General features: G+C 43.1%; 1 protein-coding gene across 2 annotated transcripts in view; it reads right to left on the bottom strand.

The window, feature by feature from the left end:
* ABL1 (ABL proto-oncogene 1, non-receptor tyrosine kinase) overlaps positions 1-18362 on the bottom strand; it is a 132694-nt gene that overhangs the window by 38222 nt on the left and 76110 nt on the right. The window lies entirely within an intron of this gene.

The raw sequence follows: 18362 nt of genomic DNA, 5'->3' as shown, positions 1-18362 counted from the left end.
ACCTCAAAGCATCCCTGACAGATGGCCATCCAGCTGCCTCTTGAATGCCTCTAGGGTGGGAGAGCCCACAACCTCCCTAGGTCACTGGTTCCATTGTCATGGTGTGGAGGGAGTGGATATTGAGGATCCTTTCCCCATCTTATATAACATTTCCTGATGTCCAGGCAGAATCTGGCTTCCTGTAACTTGAGCCCGTTATTCCGTGTCCTGCACTCTGGACACGGAATAATGGAGTAAACATACAGAGAAAAAACCCACCCTTCCTTCTGTTCCCTTGTGTTGCATTTTCTACTGTAAGCGCCTCAGGACAGGGGCCTGCAAAAGCACAGTGGATCAGATGGCACTAAATCAATCAGTCAAATATAGCGGAAGGCTAAACAATCAATAAAAGCAAATGGGGATATAAGATACTAGCAACGACTTGCATAACAACTGAACTCCGATAAAGTAGCTTACGAGAAGTATTTTTCCCTCCCTGGACATCTTCGGGAAGAGCAGGGATGGGACAACTTGTTGTCCTCTGGATGTTTTGGCCTACAACTCCCATAATCCTTCATGGTAGAGCTGATGGGAGTTGTAAATTGTAAGCCAACTCCCAACTGCCCACATCTGAGGTAGAGGCTGGCCAGTGACCTCTCTGGGAAGTCCTAGCTTTGGATTCCCTGTATGTCGAACAGCAGGTTGGATTAGATGACCTACAAAAATTCTAGGATTCTATGACTTTTGCTCCACAGAGCGCTCAGGGCATTCTCAGAGGCATGTGTGCTCCTCCACCCTCTCTAAACCCCATCTCCAAAAACTTGGAAGAGAAAATCAACAAACCCTTTCTGTCACTGCTGTTTGGTTCTATCTGCTCTGCAATCTCTTGGTGCAACTGCCCCTGTTGCAGCAGCAAACTAATGAACGGCATCTGTTAAAACTTTTTCTACGTGTTTTTAAAAGGGGGGAGGAGGGGGAGAGAGAGAGGTGTGTGTGTGTGTGTGTGTGCCGGGAGAACCCTTAAGATCTCAGATCATTATGAGATATACACGAGATGACAGCTGGAATTTTAATCCAGTTGGGATACCATGGGCTTAACTTCATGCTGATATATTTTTAGAGTTTGTTTTAGTGAAATACTTTTGCTATGTAGGATACGCAGCAACAATAAATTCTTGGGATCAAAATAGAAATAAATGTAAACACACACGCGCATATTAGCAAAAGACAGGCTCTCACTCCTTTACTCATTTACTCAAAAAGTACAGCACTGCTGGTGGCAAAACTCCACAGGGCATCATAGGATTTATTTGCAGTTTTTTTTACCAAAATAAAAACTGCTGGTGGCAAAACTCCACAGGGCATCATAGGATTTATTTGCACAGATTTTTTTACCAAGATAAAAACTTGTTTTTTTTCACTCTAAGGGGTAACACACACACCTCTAACTAGTCCTAGTTTAAAGATCTTTCTGCTTCCAGTTACCTCCTGGCACTACACCAAATTTACAACGAAGGGGGTGATGCTGCAGCTTTTTTAAAAAAAGCCTGCAACATTTTCCAATGTATGTTATTTCATTTCTGGAGTTAATTCTTGGGGACTAGAAGCATGGGCAGTCCGTAGTTTGTTAAGCGGGACAGATATTTTGCATGCAAAAGACCCCAGGTTTTTGTGAACCGCCCAGAGAGCTTCAGCTATTGGGCGGTATAAAAATGTAATAAATAAAAAAATAAAAAAATTCAATCCCTGGGATCTCAAGTTTTTTTATTTTAAAAAAAGGCCTTTTGTAGTTTGTGGGTGGGGGGGAAGACAACTAAGAGCGCAATACAGGTTATATTTAGAGAGAAAAAAGTCCTACAACTCCGAGCATTGCCCAGTCAGCCATGCTGGGCAATGCTGGCAGTTGTAGGACTTTCTCTTTGTCTAAACATGAATAGGATTGGGCCCTAAGTCATGAATACTATATGGTATCTCCAGGATCAGAGGTTGCAAGCCTCTGAATACGTGTCACTGGAAAATGCTGCAAGAGAGGCGATAGCCGTCATATCCTGCCTTTCAGCTTCCCAGTGGTCTCCAGTTAGACACTGGGGGAAGACGACACATACTAAAGGGTCCTGTGGTCTGATCCAGAATAGCTCTTGTTGTGTTCTTATAGTGTTTTATAAACATCATGCATGGTGTGGAGGGAGTGGATATTGAAGATCCTTTCCCCATCATATACAACATTTGAAATCCAGGGTTACCCAATAACATTGACCAGCAGTAGATTCAGAATAGATGAGAATGACAAAAGAGATTACTTCTTCACACTACACATAATTACCATACGGAGTTCACTGCTGGAAGATGTGGCGACAGCTGTGTATTGTGACGGCTTGAAAAGGGGGTGAGACAAGGGCTGCAGTTCATGGTTTTTCCATGTTTTTTATTTGCGTAAATAGAAATTTGCGCAAATTGTGACTAATTTGCTCAAATTATGGCCAAAATTCATGCAAATTACGCAAATTTCAGCTGTAATGTGCACAGATGTGTGCAGATTTCTATTTATGTTAAAAAAATTAAATCCTGAAAAATCCGTAAACTACCCTAATTTCAGTGGGCTGAGCTGATGGAAGTTCAGCAAACTCCACCCCCTGAATGGATTCCTCCAACATCCCTACCTGACGCTTAAGTGGTAGAAATTCCACCGACCATTTCTCACTTTGCGGCTCTGTGCTGTTTCTTAACAATGCTGTGCATTAATGTCTTCAGTAGTGCAAAAATGTGATTGTTCCCAATTTGATTCTCAGTTTGGCTCCAGTGTGTTTCACCTTTAAGGCTTCTCGTTTTTGCAGAGGCAATTTCCTTTTGCATTTTGGATGTTTTTTTAAAGCAAAGTCATGTTCTTTGAGCAATTTATGTATAGAAAGGTAGTTTTGGAAGGGCAGTTTTGGATCCTGAATTGTGATTGGGAGCTATTCTTATACCCTTATTTTGTCTAAAAGTACGCCTGACAGCCACAAAACAATTAAAATTTCTAAGCGCATCATGGAGATTCAGCCTTCCTCCCGCCCACCTCATTTTCGCACACAGATTATCCATTTTGTCATCCCTGCCGTGCTTTAATGGCAACAATTATGGAAGAAACAGAAAAGGCACTTGGAGAAAATTAAGCTGATTAATCATTTTACCAGGAAGAATGCTTTGATCTCATCAAGCCCATTAAAGCTCCCTTATCAAGCAAGTGGCGCCATATGGACTGGAGTTCATCCAAAAACACAAAACAAAAGTGACATCATCAGCTGAGTAAACACCTGGAATAAACAGACAGCAAACAGCTGGAGGTGGTGGAAGAGCAACATCGGTTTGGAGTATGGCTGTGATGAAAAGCTGCTCTCTTGCACTCCCCCTGTCCCTCCCGCCCCCACACAGAGGCCGTACTGTAAACTGTACACAGTGGGACGTCATGTAACCTCGGTCAGCAAGGAAAAATGCCTCCCACCAGGGACTGATTCAACAGGAAGCCCGGAAATCCAAAGCCGTCTCCCCTCCAATTACACCGTGACCAAGGACGAACGGCGGATGGCTCATGCCAGTTCTGGAATCAAGGCCCTGGAAAGAGGCCACGTTCCACGCCGCAAGAGCCCTCCTCTTACTCTCAGCCCGTGCTTGTGTCAAAAACTCAACTCTGCTTTATGTCTGTGCATTGTGTCTGTGCATCTCAAACTCCTCGCTCCGTTGTCAGGCCACAAGATGACGTAGCGTGCCAAGCTTCAGAACGGGAGTGAAACGGCAACATGGGAATCAAGGAAGAGGGCTTCCCTTCAAGTTGCTTCTTTTACAGAAATAGAAAGGAAGAAAAACCACCAGCAGGACATCCCTCATGCTCATAGTGTCAGCTGGCCATAAATCTGGAAACCTGTGAGGTTGGAGTGACCACGGCTAATGAGTGGGAGATAACACAACTTCCTCTGAAGGTCTTTGTGTGATGTGAATCCTCAACACCAAGGCCTCTTTGCAAGCCCAATTTAGGGAGGGGGGTCTAGCTTTGCATGTTGGGAGAGCCAAGTTCAGACCCTGGCATCTCCAGTCAAGAAGGAATTCATGTACAAAGTGCTGGGAAAGATGCTTCCATGCATGAGACCGTGGAGTGTTTTTACCACTTGGAAAAGATCACAATGGGCAAGATTAAGACTCTACTAGGTAACATCTCTCTCTCTCTCTCTCTCTCTCTCTCACACACACACACACACACACACACACTCATCCACATACAGCCCTTATGTGTTCAATTTCTGGGAGACTCAAAAGCTTGCGCTGCTTTGAAATTCAGTGGCACTGATAAAAAGGTATCATCTCTCCCTTGCTGTATTTTTGAGACCCACACGGCTACTGAGATTTTGATCTGCCATCCCTATCGCACCAGCATCCTTCTGACAAACACCATCCACCCAGCATTTAGAGAAAACAAGAAGATCTCCATGAATAATGCCCTAGCCTAAACTTCCATTAAGAAATTACACAGAAAAGAATCAATTATCATGGGTGATTAACTCCTTTCATCAACTCTTTTTGACTTTGTCAGCTTGAAGGTTGCTTTCCCCAGCCTCTGATCCATCCCTCACACACAATGGGCAATGAGACCATGAACAGGCCTCTGACTCAGACATCAGGGGTGTCCATACTAAAAATAATCCAAAGGCATGGTGCAGCTATTCCGTCTTTTCATCCTTAACAGATCTTTTTTCCTGTTAAGAAAAAAGACAGAAGAACTGGTCGCGAAACACAGGAGGGCTGTAAATTCGAGATGATGTCTGGATCCACCCCAAAAATTCCATGAATTGTGCAATGCATAGTAATTGTACACAATTGCACAATAAATGTTTCATCTAGAAGCATTCACTTTCTCTTGTTCTAATCCTGGATAATAAATTTCTTTCACCAGGAGCATCAATATCTAAGGTTAGGGCAGGCCCCTTTCTTAAACAAGTGTAGGATCTCCCAGTTTGGGCACACGTAGACCCAGATCACAAGTCAAAGCTAATTCCTCGCCACCCCCACTTTCTGAAACAACCCCAGAATGTCCCATTCCTGGGTTGTTATTGTGAGGTCTAAACCCAGGAACTCTGGGTTGTGCTTAGGTATTATTAAACAACCCTGAGTTAACCCAGCAAACTATGGGCAATTGTTGAGTTAACTCCGGGTTGTTTAACTCCTAAACAACCCCAGAGTTCCTGAGTTGGATGTCACAACAACAACCCAGTTCCTGGATTGTTTTCCAAAATGGAAGTGGGACAATGGGCAGGAACCAGCATGCTCGCTCATTCACGTGCTCTCAAACAACCCGTGTTTGTTAATCATGGGTTGTTTGATTGCCCGAACTGGATCATAGTGAAGGAAACCGGAGAGGTGAGGATGAAGCTCATGACCCCAATATTCACTATCAATTGCTAGTCACACTGTATGTAGAGGTGGGGGAGCAATCCCCCCCGCCCCAAAAAGTGGAAAACAGCAACACTCCCATTTTAAAACCAAAGTTTTTACCTTTACTTCCTTCTCCCTGGGGCATCTGTTCCAAATGGTGAGCCAAATTCTTTAGATCACTACATTGCAATCTCATTTTTGCACACACACACACACACACACACACACACACACACACACACCCCTCTTCTCCTTTGGACAGAAACTACATTTGGCTGCAAACGTAAGACACTCTAGTTCTGGACCAGAACCAACGATGGCAGGTTAAAAGCAATATAAACCCATGATGATTCCCTTCAGTCTTCCAGATTGCACTTTGCCTCCATTTGTTCAGAGCCAAGTGCTTATGAGAAGATGATATATGGCCACCATCTTCGGCTCTCCCTTTTCACAAGTTTCATTCTCCCCCCAATATCCTTTTCCAAAGCTGCAGCATTAGCAATACGTCGAGCAGAGTAATTCCCCCACGCTACCAGATATCTGAGCTTCCTCCTTATTCATGTGGGGAATGGGGAGAGAAAGATGCACTCACAAAGACACCCAGGTTCAGCCCTACAACTGCAATTCTTTTCCATGTGGGGGATCCCAATCTCCTTTTAAGTTATCGTGTTGGGCCTTTCCAATCAAGCAATTGCAGGTAGTCTGGTGGCTAAGAGAGCCAAATTCCATTTCAGAAAAGCTGGGAAAGGAGCGAGGCAAAAATTACCCCAAATAACATATTTAAATTTAAAGCTCTTTTTGCTAGTAACTAAGCCTTAATAGAGGCATTTCAATCTTTGAGAAGGGGGGGGGGGGGAGAGAAAGCTGCACAAAAGCTGAGAAAACCACCAAACTAACAGTGGTAAGGGAAAGGGGGTGAGGCCAGGGAAAGGGTGTGTGTCCATCTGGGTACCCAGGAGGGCCAGATTGGGACCAAAGTAGGGACAGATTTTATTTATAATTTATTTATAATTTATTTTTATACTGTATTTTGTAATTGTGCTTTTAAAATGTCGGTTGTTTTATTATGGTTTTAACTTTTGTGAACCGCCCAGAGAGCTTCGGCTATTGGGCGGTATAAAAATGTAATAAATAAATAAATAAATAAATTTGCTTTTTATTACACTTTTATACTGTCCAATAGTTAGGCTTTCTGGGCAATTTACAATTAAACCATAAAATTCAACAAGTCAGAATTTTAAATTCTCTTAAAAGTTTTTTGTTTTGTTTTTTTTAAAATTCCATATAAGAAACAGTTCCTAGAATATGTATTCTCTAAGGGGAGTGGAAAACCACCACCAGAAGAAACAATGAGATTTTGGAAGCAGGAATAGATCACGAAGGGTGGAAGGGAGCACTTATGTTATGTTATGTGATTATGTAAAAATGCTAATTACAAATGTGGAATTGTAAGCAATTTATGTATTGATTTATGTGTTTTAATTAGTATTATGTTGTTGTATTTTAAGATGTAAAACTAATAATTTTTTTAAAAAAAAATCCATATAAAACCAAAAATAAGTTATAGCCCAGGGAAAGTCTGTCTGAAAAGATGTGTTTTCAGGAGGCGTTTAAAGGATGTTAACATTTTCCACCTCCCAAACCGCACGAGGGAGGGTTTTCCAGAGGGTGGGTGCCGCTGCAGAGAAGGTCTGTCATCAAGGTTCTTTGTGGCGACATTCTGTTCTTTTTGGGATGACAAGCAGGGCCTTCTTTGACGATCGTAAATGTCATCTGGGTGTATATAAGGGAAGGTGGTCTGCTAGATATCCTGGTCCCAAGTTGTTTAGGGCATTATACGATAATAACGTAACCCTCGGGGCCTGCATTTCTGCTCCCCTGTCCTACGGGTTAAGAACATAGGAACATAAGAAGCACCCTGCTGGATCAGACCAAAGGTCCATCTAGTCCAGCACTCTGTTCACACAGTGGCCAACCAGCCATCGGCCAGGGACCAACAAAGTGCAACAGCACCCTCCCACCCATGTTCCCCAGCAACTGGTGCACACAGGTTTACTGTCTCAGATACTGGAGGTAGCACACAACCATCAGGACTAGTATATTGATAGCCTATATTGATAGACATTGACAGCCTTCTCCTCCAGGAATTTATCCAATTCCCTTTTAAAGTCATCCAAATTGGTAGCAAGAGAGGTGAAGGGTTACTGACATAATCTTTTCGATGTGCTCTGTCCACTCCAAAGCCCTACAGTGGTGATAAAAGAACGCCTTCTCTCCGTATGAGCATTCCAAAATGTTTATCTTTTTCTTACTAGTTACTTCCCAAACCACAAGTTGTCATTTTTAGATTACAGAAAAGTCTCTTGAACACAAGGACTTCCACCTCAGACTAAACTTTCGAGCTTTTCCTCAACAATTTAACAACAAACACTGGAAGGGAGTCAACGTCCAAAGTCTTCCAACAGCTAGGGAGCCCCAACGGAAAGACACCATCCAATATCCATTGACAAGAACAAATGCCACATCCCATGGACGTCCAGACAACACACTCACTTCCCCTAAACCCAGCCTTCAAAAGTGGAGGCAGACTTCCTTCCCCAGACCTGCTATTTACTTGGCTGACAATACTTAAAGGCTTGCTTACACAAGCAGCGCCATGCCTTGATTGTTTGCACCGAAGTAATTGAAGATGAGCATCCTGAATTTGTAACCTCCAATTTGGTCCACATTTCATAAGCAGAGGAACAATCTTGCCCATAGGTGCTGACACCTATACTGGCCCATATTTGAATGGAACAAGACAGGTGAAAGGAAAGTTCCTTTGCCCAGCATTTACTGGGTAATTCCAAGAAGTCTGAATTGTAGAAAAGCACTTTTCAAGGGGGTTGTAGCAAGCGGCAGGTTAGATTGTTAGTTTTTAGGGGTGAAGTGGCAAAGTTTGAAGATACCAAATTATTCAGGATGGTGAAAGCCCAAACAGTCTGCAAAAAGCTCCAGAAAGAGCTCTCCAAATTGGGTGAATGGACAACAAAATGTCAAATGGTGTTTATGGTGTGAATGATGCACACTGGAACAAAAAAAAATCCTAAATTTCACATTGATGTATTGATAGGGTCTCAGCTGACAGAGGCTAACCAGCAAAGATGTTGTGGGGTCATGATATCAAGAAAAATACCAGCTGTGAAGCGGCAGAGAAAAATAATCCAAGCTAGGAATTATTATGATAGGGATCAAAATGTACTGTAACCCACCAGTGCCGTAATTCTGTTGCACAAATCTATGGGGTGGCCGCATTTGGGATATTGTGTACTGTTCTGGTTGCCGCATCTCAGAACGGATATCATAGAGCTAGAAAACGATGCCCCCCTCCCCCCAAAAAAGAGGCAACCAAAAGCCATAAGGGCGTGGAACACGTGGTTGAGGCTTTTTAGTTCACTTTTTCCAGATTAATAATAGTAATACAAGCCATTTGTCAGTGTGGAGAATTGCCTCTAGACAAGGAAACCTAGGACCTTCAAAACAACAACACTCCACATGTTTTTTACACAAATTACTAGCACAAGTACATGCGGGCAGGTGTGAGCCAGTAACTTTTACGAATTGCAGTCTTCAATTAATAATGTATAGCAGCAATTAAGAATGCCCATTAATGATCCTTAAAGCAGACCTTCGTATTGTTATCCCCATATTGCAGAAGGGGCAATTACATTTTTATACCGCCCAATAGCCGAAGCTCTCTGGGCGGTTCACAAAAGTTAAAACCATGAAAAGCATAATAAAACAACCCACAGTCTAAAAACACAAATACAAAATACAATATAAAAAGCACAACCAGGATAAAACCACACAGCAGAAATTGATATAGGTTAAAATATGGAATTAAGTAAAATACGGGCATTGAGACTGAGGCCGTTTCTACACCTGCCTTTTTTCCTGGGACTGTCCCGGGATAATCCCTGTGCATCCAAATGACACACAGGGGATCTCGGGAGCAGACAGGGGTGATCCCTCCATTTTCCTGGAATAATCCTTAGTTGTAGAAAGGGCCTGAGAGAGAGCAGCAGAGCTGAGATCTGAACCCAGGCCGTCTTGGCTCACAGCTCAGTATCTTGGCCATTATGCTATAGAGTAGCTCACCTCTTAAATCACACCATCAGTGCATACATATGGAGGAGGAAGATTTAAATGCTGATGTTCTAACTAGCGCTTTGACTCTGGAGAAAAAGTGCTGGTTTTTCCCAGCACTTAAGGAACAAGATTGCACCCTTCCCCTATTTTAAGTAATTTTCGGTAGGCTGATTTCTCTCTCACTGCAGCAAAAGCATCCCTCGAGCTGTTTATTTAACAAGGCTGCAATGGCTTACATGATCACACATCCCGGAATGGCAGAGAAACAAGCTAAGAGAGCTCCCTAATGACAAGCAATTCATTAATGTAAATCTTTTCCATCATTTGGTGACAGCTGAAGAAAAAGCATATATTCTTTGCATTGCTCGCCAAAGTGCCCTTCAATGGGTCAAAGCAAGCAAGGATGCTTAGATGCGTTCAGGATCCTGCAATGTGCCATTGTGGTGGACCACTAGGCTAGCCTGTGGCATCAAGGTGTAAAGAGATGTATTATGCTCAGGCAAATCAGTGACCTCTTACCTTGACCATCGGTGGCTCTCCTTGGTTTTAGGCAGGCATCCTTCACAGCCTGCCCTAAGGCTTATTAAATAGCTTCCTAATTCTAGGGACTGAACCGAAGGGCTTATACAATGAACTGTATGTGACCCACACTTAGAAATCTAATATGTAAGAAGCCGCTCTGGGAGCCTTTTTGGCTGAAGAGTGGGATAAAATAAATAAGGTTGGCACACACCCCTCCGCAGATTCAAACCTGGGAGGGCGGATGGTCGCTCGTCATGCTCCCCAGCGGTGGCACCAGCCTTGCCATGGGGAGCCAAATGGCTGAAGATTGGCGAACTGTGCCCATTCTGGGGAAGTTCTGACCTCCCCATGGTGACACATACACCACAGTTACTTCCAGGTTGGATTATTGCAATGCGCTACTTTTGAACAACTCTCCGGAAAGTTCTGTTGGTCCAGGATTGTTTCTGGCCACAATTCAAAGTGTTGGTGATGGCCTTTAAAGCCCTACATAGGTTGAGTCCAGGATACCTAAGGGACTACTACCCTCCACAGCAGCCAACCTTTTCCACCACCTGCATTGGCTGCCTATACATTTCCGAGCCCAATTCAAGGTGCTGGTTTTGACCTATAAAGCCTTACATGGCATGAGACCACAATACCTGATGGAACGCCTCTCCCAACATGAACCTACCCGCTCACTGCGCTCTACATATAAGGTCCTCCTCCGAGTGCCTATTCCGAGGGAAGCTCGGAGGATGGCAACAAGGGAGACGGCCTTTTCAGGGGTGGCCCCTCAATTATGGAATGATCTCCCTGACGAGGCTTGCCTGGCGCCAACTTTCTCTTCTCCCAGGCATTTAACAGCATTTAACAACATATGCTGAGTTTGTTTGTTTTTAATGGAACCCAGCATAGCTGTTTTCATAAGATTACTGTTTTTATGCTTTTATGTTTTTAAATTTTGTATATTCGTTTTAATGTTTACTGTTTTTAACTTTTGTAAACCGCCCAGAGAGCTTCGGCTATGGGGCGGTATATAAATGCAATAAATATAAATAAATAAGATCTTCTGAGTCCCAGCTCATTTGCAAGCAGGACAGGGCCTTCTTGGTCGCTGCTCCTAGACTGTAAAACTCCCTGACTCAGGAGTCTGGGGGCCCTTTTCCTTGCTTTTCACTGCTCAACGCAGACATTTAAATTTCAGCAGACATTTTGAGGATGTCTTTATCTACTGCACCTGTTTCTGCTGCTACTTATTGCTGTTGCTGATTGTTTTAATTTCTGATGGATTTTATTGTTGTTGTTTTAATTTCTGATGGGTTTTATTGTTTTTTAATCGGTTGTAAGCCACCCTGCCTGCTACAAATGCAGTGGAAGGGCAGGATATAAATATTTTACATACATACATACATAAAGGGAAGCCCTTTGATGTCCCATTGACTTCAAAGGCAGGAACCTAAGTGCTTGCTTAACTTTCCAACTGAAATGAAAGGCACTTCAAAGGCTAGACTTTGTCTGGACTGTACCCTGTATATTTAATGTAAGTTTATAAATAGCAGGTCTTCTTTGTTTAGTATGAATCTGCTCCTCTTTTATGCCACCAACATCCCACAAACTATTTATTAGCAATTGTATTCTTCAGGGTACCTGGTGCTTTATAGCAGTCTTCCTGAACTGATGCCCTCCAGATGTCTCAGTCTAAAATTCCAAACATCCTCACAGCGTTCCAAAGGAGAAAAAGTTCGGCGTTGGTTTTTTAGTCCGCAATCTTAAGAAGTGATATTTTGACTGGTTTTGTACCCGGCTTTGGGGGTATCTGCTGGAAGGTGGTTTAGATTGTCTACTCAGGAGTAAGTCCCATTGAATTCAGTACTGATGCCTTAGAAACTCTGTAAATATCTTCTATAATAATAAAAGACAATTGTGTGTGTATCTGTCTGTCCGCATGTCCATCTGTCTGCATCATAACACAAAATCATGCTGCCTAGGCATCTGCAACTTAGCATGCATGCTAAGGGCACCCTAGGGGTGTGCACCTCAGGGTTCTTTTGATTTTTAAAAAATGCATTAAATAATTTAAATTAATTTAAATGTATCCATGTGGCTGGAGCCTGCAGCAACATCTTCAGCCACAAGGGGCAGTCTTCCTTAAATCACACTTCGCTTTGCAGTCATTATAGTTCAAAGCCAGGGGAGATTAGCAGGGTGAAAGATAGAGTTATAGCTATCCCCCTCGGGAATGGAGTGCAGAGACATAGCAGGGGCTGTGCAGACGGGTATCCATGGGCGCGACTTCATTCCGAGCACAATGTGTCCAGCTTGAAGGTTTTGCTGTATCAAACTAAGGGCTATTCCAATGCATGGGGGTTGGACTCGATGGCCTTATAGGCCTCTTCCAACTCTACTATTCTATGATTCTATGTGAAGCCAGGTCTGTTCTCTAGTAAAATATACATGGAAGAAGGGGAAGCAGACGGGTCCCTGTCTTCCAAAATCGTGGTCATGACAACAGGGGAAAAGAAGGGTCACAGGAGATGGATACAATTACACAAACCTACAGCACATTCCTGTGCATGTTGATCTGGAAGTAAGCCCTGCTGTGTTCAATCAGGTAGGTGTGTGTAGCTTCGGATGATGGTGAAGGTAGTAACCGTAATTAAGGCCTTCACAGAAAAGGCAAATTATAGAAGACCTTTTAAGAAACAGAGGGAGGAGTGACACCACACAAGCATTTCAAGAGAAAAAATCGGGCCACAGTGGAGAATGAATGAGTAAAAATATTTAATGAATTAAGAGGCCTTGGGATGGCTGAGAGTTGAAGTGAAGGCTGGGGCAGCCATATAATGTAAATAAGGATATGACTGGGTGGGCAAGTGAGGCCAGTAAATAATGTAATGGGCCAATAGATCTTTTGGACTTGCTAACGAGGCTGCTTATAAGATTTATGTATTTCAACAGTGAACATTTTAAAAACATTCCTCGCTCTTCCAAAGTTGGGTTAGTACCCTCCCAAGGTGGAAAACAACAACAAAATCCGATATAATAAAAACCCATACAATGATAAAGCAGCAAAAGCAAACAAAAAGCAAAACATAACAAAAAACTCAGCAGCAATAAGACATCTGGCCTAGACAGTTCTGCAAATACATGATGATGAAGTGGGCTGTAGTCTGGACCATGAAGTCTGATGCCACAATAAATTTGTTCATCTTTAAAGGTGCCACAAAAACCTTGGTTGTTTCTCCTCTCTCTGAGGGACAAATGTACATGATATGATATAGAATCATAGAATGGTAGAGTTGGAAGGGGCCTATAAGGCCATCAAGTCCAACCCCCTGCTCAACGCAGGACTCCACCCTAAAGCATGCATTATTGACCTTAATATGCATGGTTTATAGAATGGAAATTGCTGTCATTGAGAGAGGATTTTAACCCTTTCCCAGGTGCCACATTCCTGACATTAATCTCTCTCTCTCTCTCTCTCTCTCTCTCTCTCACACACACACACACACACACACCAGCATCCAAGATGTACACAAATCAGGAAAAATGCACAGTATTATACAAACGTTAAATCTATCTACACAGACTAATTTATTGGCCACATATTGCTACGTAGCACCAACTTTGTGTTTCCTTTTGCCCAGAATCTAATGATGCCATCACGGGGTGGTGGTGTGCGTGCTTCAGGGTTCGCAATGAGCAAGGCTTACTGGGAACAGAATCTGGCTCAAACAAAGAGCAGCTCTTTCCAAGAACAAGAGCAAGCGTCAATTGGTTGCTTCTTGCGCCCGGGCCGGTCTGGGGTTACTGTAATAAGACACTTTTTACCATACAAGAATGTCTGCAGAATCTTATGGCTGGGAGTTAAAGAAACTGCCTCTCTAGTTACTTTACAAACAAAGGGGTTTCACTAGCATGCCCTGAATACGGTTCTCCCTCCCCTTCTCCATTAGAATTAAGTTTTATTAGGAGTTTAAATAAAAGCTTTTGCTTTAAAGGAAGTTTTCTGCTTTAAAAAAACAGCCTCTTCTTTTAAAAAAACAAAACAGCGAGATCGTTTTATCCTCTCTTTGGGACATATGGATGCAGTTCATTTTCAAGACCACATCTGCACCAAGACCAGACTGTAGCTCCCCCCATCTGCTGTGCCCCTTTCCGTGGTGCAATATGGGGGCGAGGAGGAGGAGGAGGAGGAGGGCTACAGCTGCCAAACACTTGGGCCTGCCTGCCTCTTAAGATAATATTTACCAGGTGGAATCAAGTGGGAAGAATGAGACAGAATGCGCCTTATGGCAGCCACAAATGGAGAGTTCAGATAAGCACCACAATACAGTGCTAAGGGATTGGTATTGCATGAGCTAGCCAAGGCTATGTTTTTTTTTAAAAAAACAGCTCACAAAACACATTAACTAACAGAACTTCAAAGATGTCCGTATGCAGATTGTCTCCACATATGGTGGAGCTGCGAGTTAAAGAATTTTGGAATGAAATAAGGAAAACAAACAAACAAACAGCATACAGTTTCTTTGAACCCATGGGTATTTTTATATCGAATTTATTAGGTCAGTCAAGAAGGATCACAAAGGGATTTTAAAATAAATAAATAACCGGGATAGAAAAGTTCAAGGATGCCTACAATGGAAGATGTGGCCTGTTAGGATAATGGCAAAATTGACAATAATCTTGAAGGTTCGAGAGGGCCAATGTTTGAACAGAATGCTGGATTAGATGGACCCTTCGGCTTATCCAGCATGGCTCTTCTTATATTTTTATGGGATGGCCTCCAGAATCTAGTAGAGGACGAAAACATTACCGCTATCCCCTTTCTTCATACTAGGAGCATTTTATTATAAATGCTATTGAGAGAGAAGGTGGACCTTGGACACATGGCAGCCTTGGCCATGATTGATAGAACGACAGGAAAAAAATATTTATAATAAACAAAAGACTTTTCAATATAATAGTAGCTCCATGGCAAAGACCACAACTAAATTTGCCCTTAACTCTGGCTCCAATCCTTTGCACTTATACCTGAAAATAAGCCCCATCGAACACAGAGGGACTTACTTCTGAGTAAACACAAACAGCGATTCTTATGAGAGGGCACTTCACAACACTGGGGCAACAGTGAAGGGGACCCTCAAGGATGGTACCCACCAAATGATGATACCCTGAGAAGGACTTCAGTGACAGTTCTCAAAGTGTGTTGTTGGGGTGGGTGGTATGAGAATCCCTCTGTAAGTCATCCTGTAGAGCTGTGATGCCAGGCAATGTACATGCATGAAATAACACATTATATACAATTACTTTTGGTCAGATCCTATGAGCTCCTAAATTACGGTGGAGGCTCTTAGGATCTAACATATGGATCCAGCACTGGTGTGACGTGAAAGCTTGTTGCATCAGGTACTGCATGAGCACAGACTTCACCCCTTTCTGTTAGTGGTTTCCAGACTTCTCACCAAACTCTTTCCATGTTGATGGCCAGCAACTTATAGGACCTTAAAAAGGATTGGAGGATAAGGCTATCAATGGCTACAAGACACGATTCCTATGAGACATATAGAAGTAGTATGACTGGGTATATCAGTTGCTGGGGAGTAACAGTAGGAGAGAAAGTTGAGGGCTTCCCAAAAGGTTAGATACTGTGGGAAAGCAAATGAGGACTATATAGGCCTTTGATCTGAACCTACAAACCTCTTTTCTTAACCCTATGAACACTTCCTGGCCAAAGGACCTTGGCTCAGTGTACAGGATTCTGAGGTATGATCTAGAGCTGCCTTCCAGATGTGAACTACAACTCCCATCTTCCCCAGCCAATATTTCCATTGATCCTACTGACTCTGGGTGATGGGAGCTGTGATCCAACACAAATGGAGGGGTCCATATTGGGGGAGGCTGCTCAAGGGTAAACCCTCAATTCACAGGCCAGTTTTCTTGGCTGTCACAGACACTGCAGTACAGAACGCGACCACCACACTCCTGTGGAAGAAACATGATAGCCACAAGCAACTGCTACCAGGACCGGCCCTTCCATGAGATGGGGTGAATCCGCTGCCTTAGGCAACAGATCCCGAAGGGTGGTAGATTCTGTGTGTCACAGGCTGTTGCCACCACCAAGACAACTGCATGCTCTTCTGCTGTGGCAGGACAAGCGCTGCAGTAGGAGAACGGCTGGCACAACTCTCTGGAGTGCCACCTGCCTGATGCCTTGCTCTGAGGACTCCTCAGAGTGCAGCATTGGGCAGGTTCAATCTCTGGAAAACCTGCCAGTCACTCAGAGAAGGCAGTTTACTGGACTGAAGTGCCAGACATCTCAAACAGTTACAGACCTTGTTTGGTATGTGAAGCTCATGTTTTAGCAATTCACCACACCTTCTGCTTCTCAATTCTGTCTGCAGAAAAGCTGTATGGAGCTTGCATTCTACTTCCTAACTAGCCTTTGGCCAATAAAAGTGTGCTCTCTTACCTATATTTGTCTTTGTAAAAAATTATTTCCCTGTGGATAGTAGTAGCTGCAAAAAAGGTATTAAAGAGCTGTGTCTTATTGGAGGAGTTTGAAGGATCAGGATCAGACTTGGCTTAGTGAGCTACCTATGCTCAAAGCTTTCATGCAACATCAGGGTCTGTGATTGGCAGATAGTGTGAAGCTTCCAGGTCTGGTATTAATACAAGGAGCCCTGACTTTTTGCCCTTGCCTAGTCAACAAAGTAAGACCTCCTGCCAATTGTACTTCAGGCTTCAACTCAACCTCTTGCTTTGGCCCAGGTCCAGCTCTAGGTCCCAACTGAACTGCCTTTAGATCTGGATACAGCCCTGGACTGGCCCTTACACAGAGAGAACTCTTCAGTTAAGTTAAACTACATGTTATTGTAATGCCAACATAGAGCTTTGGCTATTGGGTGGTATAGAAATGCAAATAAACATAGTAAGATGAACATGGGGAGGACAGACACTGAAGATTCCACACAAGTGTGGGGTCACCACTTAAAAGGCTGTCTCTGGTACCCACTGGCATAACTGACATTAGTGGTAGGCCAGAGAGTAAGGCCTCTGAGGCTGACCTTAGGTTCAGGGCAGGCTTATACAGGAGAAGGTGGTTTGTCAAATAACTTCAAAGTCCTGAAAGGACAGGGACCAGGCTAAGCATTAGAAAAAGAAAGAAAGAAAGAAAGAAAGAGGGAGAGAGAGAGGAGAGAGAGAGAATGCAGCATGAGTTTTGCATTGGTGCACAGAGGAACATTTGAGGGAATTCAGAAGCACTTACAAACTAAAACACAATGGTGCGACAAATGCCTACCAGAGAAAGATATTTATTTTATTTTATTGTAGTGCCTCCCCACCCCCATTTACAGTGTCTTCATTTATATGCCAGCAGCAGGCATTTAATCTTTAATTTGTTTGCTGTCATAATTAATTTTACTGCTGGCTGCTTAATGTTTTTTAACGTGCTTAATGTTTAATGTTCTATTCCTCTGATACATTTATAGTTGAGTTTTTGTTTGGTTACTTTGATCTTTATTGTTGATTTTGGTCTTTTATGTTTGTAAATTGCCCCGAAGGCATAAGCCAGTTGGGCAGTATAGAAATATAACAAAGAAAGAAAGAAATATTTCACACTGTCAATTCACCCCAGTAAATGTTTGGCTGCTCAACTTCTGGGGGTTAATAGCATCCCAATATTAGAAACAAACAACGAGAGATGGCTTGAACTCTTGAGATGCAGCCATTACAAAAATCCTTCCACCTCTGAAGTCAACTCTGTTTTGGATAGGAACATAGGAAGCTACCTCATACTAGGTCAGACCATTGGTCCATCTAAGCCAATAATGTCAACACTAACTAGCAGCAGCTTGCTAGGGTTTCAGGCAGGAGCTTTTCCAGCCCTACCTGGAGACACCAGGGGTCAAACCTGGGACGTTCTACATACAAAGCTGAGTTACAGCTCCTCCCCTCTATTTATTTATTGCAGAATAATAAATAGTTTATTGCGGCGTATGAAAAATACGGAGATCACTCTTGGCTTGCTGCTTTATAGGCCTATTAGGACTAACCCACGACCAGGTGTGTCTGTACCTGAACCAAGACCTGAGGCATGTGCTCTCCAGTCAAGCATCCCTGATGTTAGAGGACAACAGGTGGATAGTAATTGCTCTGTGTACTATTCTTAGATATTCCCCCCTATGTTTTGAGATTTGCCAGCATGCCACACCTTGTGGGGAGGTGACAGGGACATGAGGACTTCTCCAAGGAGGCCCCACTTTTATGGAATACCTTGCCTAAAGGGGCACGGCTGGCCTACCTTCCTTGTTGGGATCACTTTAGCTCTTCTGTTTATTTTGATG

Source organism: Elgaria multicarinata, chromosome 19, assembly GCF_023053635.1.
Source record: "Elgaria multicarinata webbii isolate HBS135686 ecotype San Diego chromosome 19, rElgMul1.1.pri, whole genome shotgun sequence".
Taxonomy (NCBI): domain Eukaryota; kingdom Metazoa; phylum Chordata; class Lepidosauria; order Squamata; family Anguidae; genus Elgaria; species Elgaria multicarinata.
Note: the sequence above shows the minus strand (reverse complement) of the source record. Positions and strands in the feature narration are given on the sequence as shown.